The 4,559-nt window shown below is 36.7% G+C and overlaps 1 long non-coding RNA gene across 1 annotated transcript; it reads left to right on the plus strand.

Annotated features, from left to right (window-relative positions):
- Positions 1 to 1,425: 1,425 nt before the first annotated feature.
- On the plus strand, positions 1,426 to 4,155 carry LOC109869888 (uncharacterized). Its single transcript, XR_002252075.2, has 4 exons — positions 1,426 to 1,515; positions 2,644 to 2,847; positions 2,928 to 3,037; positions 3,300 to 4,155. It is a non-coding gene; the product is annotated as an uncharacterized LOC109869888 (long non-coding RNA).
- Positions 4,156 to 4,559: the final 404 nt, after the last annotated feature.

Genomic DNA, 4,559 nt, shown 5'->3' on the forward strand with positions numbered 1-4,559 from the left:
TATTTTCGAGGACGGTTGAAATAATGAATGTTGAAATCAAAAGCCAAACAACTGAAAGCAAAATGCATAGAATTGTAAACAAAAATAAGACATCAAAAACAAACAAAAAACTTCTACGCAAATCATTTTAAAGCGAGAGCAAAACTCTGACAAATGATTTTATACTCGATTGCGAGTTTTGGTATTATATTTCCGTGAAGGGCGGGGTTTAGAGGGAGGCATAGAGAATGAGTCTCCATTGGTCCACTCGTTTTGGAGTGAGAGGTTTTCTTAACCCGATCAATGAACATGATAGACAGGCTTTTTCTTTTTTCTTCTTTTTTTTATTATTCATAATACAAAAATCAACTTACATTGCTACATCAAACATGTCTAGCAAACCAAACACAGGTATTAACAATGCTCAAACATACAAAAAATATAAATAAAATGCAAAAAAGAAACAATTTAAGTACAATTATATTCACTCTGAAAATATCTTATTATAATGAGTCATGAAGATGTTATTCTTTTTGTTATTCACTAGAGTTAGTGTTTTAATAAATTAATTAAATTCAATCAGAAAAATTGGTAATTTTGGTATAGAATTTTGGAATTTTTGTTTGTGTATAAAGTATTTGGCAACAAGAATTAAAAAATTAAAAAATAATTTCTGTGGTTTTGTGATCATTGCAATAGTAACATATTAGATATTTTATGTTAAAATTATAAGCAGTGTTCATAATGGTAAATAAGTACTTTGCAAGGTTTTCTCAAAATTCGGACACAAATTTACATTCAAAGAACACGTGAGACAGATTCTCACCTTTTTCACAGAAAACGCAGATATCATCAATAGCCACAAATTTGGAAATCTTACATGGATTACATGGATATATCTTATGTAAAATGTTGAAGTGCACTTCCTTAACTTTGTTTGGTATACAGTATTTGTAAGGTCTTAACCAGGCATTTTTCCAGACAATGTCAGGAATAAGCATGTTCCAGAAAACCTTTCCTCTCGGTGTAAGTTGGTTTTGTGAATGAAGAATTTGTCTTATATATTTATTACAACAAGATTTCTCAAGTAGGCCCACGCCTTCCAATCTGAGTTCTGGATAAACTTTGTGATCATTCCCAAAATTAAGATTACTTTTCATAAGTGTAGTTAGACCACTGGGAACGGCTTTGATCACAGAAATAAACTCTCTGAAAGGTATTGGAAACTCTTTCAATGTTATAAATTGTTCATATGTGAGAATATTACCCTTGTTGTCGAAAATATCAAGGACAAAGTCAATATTCCTCTCATGCCAGCTGGGGTAGAACAATGACTTATTCCTTACAGTTATGTCTGAATTATTCCACAAAAGAGCTTTATGAGGGGGGAAATTGTGCAGGAAACATATTTTCCAGGCCAGTAAAGCTTTTTATATTGGCTACATATCCAGATGGTCTGACGTCACCACCACGCTAAATCTTTCCCAGTGTTATAAACATGGCGAAGCAGTTAACGAAACCTGCACCAAACTTTGGGTAAGTAGTTAGATTTTGCGTCATTAAATGTATTAGATAGACACGCTACTAATATCCGTACATTACCTGTGACTAACATTTGTGAATTACGTTAATGTAGTTGGCTGGCTTTGGTGTCGGATTAGCTAGCCAAATCGACATGGAATTAAAGACAAGACCTCATTGCATGCTTGTAACGTTACAGCAGGCCACTGTCAGCAATATATATGTGGATGTGTGAGAAACCCTAAATTGCTTTTCTCATAACAATACGTGAAGCCTAGACTTAATCTTGCCTAAAATGTATTTTAAAGATACGCTTAATATAGTGTAACGACCCTAGGTTTATAAGCGCGGAAATCGACACTGCCGCACGAGCATGCTTTTGCGGCACATTCGATAGCGCGCCGGACCTCGGGTTCGAGATCTACTCCCAAGAACCCAATGCTGTTTCTTTACAATATTGACCTGTTAAGTTACAATTTCGAAGTACGTTACTTAACTAATTTAGTCGGCTGTCTTAAAGTTGTCTGACTAGCTAGACAACTTGAATGAATCGCAAGACACTGCATGCCTGTAGCTAGCCACTGCCAGCCGTAAGGTTATCCATATATTTTTATTAAACCAAATCCGGTCGAAATAAGCCATTGATTTTAGACCCATCACTAATGGATCCAGTTATTCTAGCTAGGTAACGTTACATGTGTCCACCATGACGACACTCGTACGTCATGAGATTGAAATCACATTTCGCCCTTTATGGACAACTACTTGGTTTACAGAAAGCATACTTTCAAACTAGTCATCTGATTTGTATCTGAATTAGCCTTAACAAAATATTCTGGACTAGCTGGCTATTTAAGCTAGAGACATTCAAATGTGATCAAGTTGGTTAATGCATTTCCCCATATATCCAGCTGATGTTCACTTTGTGTTCAGCAGAGAGAGTATTCAGAGTTGGTTTTGGCTGCACACACATTAATAGACATGCTCTCTTATGCATAGTGAAACACTTAAATCTCTTTCTGATAGTTGTCACTATCTTGTATACCTCTTCCACTTCCCTACACTGTTTCTCATTACAATTTTGAGAGTAAATATAATCAAATGTAGACTTATCAATGTGAATTTTCTCCATTTTACTTGCAGGTCCTTTCTGAACCTCTTCCCGGAGGCAGGCTGCCTCTGGAAAAAAAGAGCAATGAACCCTTCTTCCAGAACACCAGGCAAGAATACAAAGGCCTGGAGACCTTTTATTCAGTGTACACCTAAATAAGTTGTACGGCTTCCTGGACATCCTTCAGAAGCAGCCAAATCTCTACAAGAGTCTCTCTGTCCCTGGGGAAGATTTCAGTCAGTGAATTTGTTTTATTACTAGTTATGTTGTATGAGACAGTCAGATTTATTTATACATTTAATTGATCCTTTTTCAGCCGGATGCTGACTATGTAGTCGGCCTCATCGCTCCTGAAATGAGCAGGAGAGGAACCTTCAGGACTGCCATATTCAGAATCTTTAAGGACTTTGTTCAAGATGTGGAAAGGTGAGCCTCAGCCTTTGAATTATTGTATTTATAAATGTTTTGTTAATTGTCAACAGTAATGGTCATAAACCAACAGGATTGGGAAGATAACTGAACACATTCAGTTGCTGATTACCAGTTTATAATGATAACATCTCTTGGATTACTCACATAGTCCAATTACTTTGCCTTCAAAAGCCATACAACATACTATACTATGAACACAGCATTGTTTTTCACATTGACTTTGTCGCCATCGCACACACCGGTAACTGTGTTTCAGGAGGAATGGAGGAAAAGGCAGTGCACAGTGAACTTGGAGGAGAGGAAGAAGATGGACAAGTGGAGCCATCCAGTCGAACAGTTTTCACTGTCCCTAAAGTTATGCTATGGGTCAGGGACAAGTATTTTATACAAATCATTTTTAAATGTAGGCCTTAGACACTCACTGTAAATAAGACAAATAAAACCCAATATTTTACCCTTTTGACCTCCATACAGCAAAGTGGCACATCCCAAATTATGCTGAGCTGCAGGTCACCAGTCTATGGTCCATGAAGTGTCTGTCATGGTGCAGCATGGTGCATTGTCCAGAAAATGTTAGAATTTTCAAACTAGTTTTCATTGGGACGGCAGATAAAGCAATCACTTACATGTGATCACAGAATCCTACTCATTACTCCACCTGCTTAATTGCATCACTTGTTTTTGTTACATATTGTATCTCATGACATTCTGTTGATTTGTATCTATTTGAATGTTTATTTTCTGTCAAAGGGATTACCTTTTCGCATAGTTAAAAATGTAACTTAATGACTGCAGCTATTTGTATTCAAACACTTCTATTTTAGTCATTTAAATAAATGTTGTCCATAGTGTGGTGGTAGAATGTGCTGAGCTGGTCTGTAGCCTATTCTGTGTTGGACTGTGATTGGCCTCTCAGACTCCTGGTATGTCTGCACCCTAACACAATGCAATTGTGTTCTGGAACTGTTGCTTGTATAAATAACTTGTGTAGCAATAGGATTGTATTATCTCATTATATAAGGGACATTTAACCATTTACTCTTTGAGTTCTTCCCAGTGAAATCAGAGATCTCCCCTGCAGCTCCTTGATTAAAGATTTTTCGAATATTCAATTGTCTGCCTGAATCTTTGGTTATTAATGTTGTGGAAAATTTGATTCAGACAATTGGTCTCATTTTGCTGTGACCACATTTCATAACACTGCAGCAATTTAGAATGACTATAGAGTTATTCCTTGCAACAGTATCAAGCAGAGGTATAAGGATAATTCAGCCATAAGAGGCAGCACATAATTCAAAACATAAATATGGTGAGGTTGGGTCGATGGCTGCTCTGAGCAGTGGGCATTCCACTGGTGGGACCACAATTCCCTGGCCATGCTCTGCAGGGGAGGCATCGACCCTGTCCAACTTGTTTAAATCATGTAAATTTACTAACTTTTTTTGTTGTTGATAATACTTAATTACATTACATGGGAAGTTGACAGGATTATGTGCTTGTTCCATAGCTGGTTGGG

The sequence above is a fragment of the Oncorhynchus kisutch genome, linkage group LG25 (genome assembly GCF_002021735.2).
Source record: "Oncorhynchus kisutch isolate 150728-3 linkage group LG25, Okis_V2, whole genome shotgun sequence".
Lineage (NCBI taxonomy): Eukaryota > Metazoa > Chordata > Actinopteri > Salmoniformes > Salmonidae > Oncorhynchus > Oncorhynchus kisutch.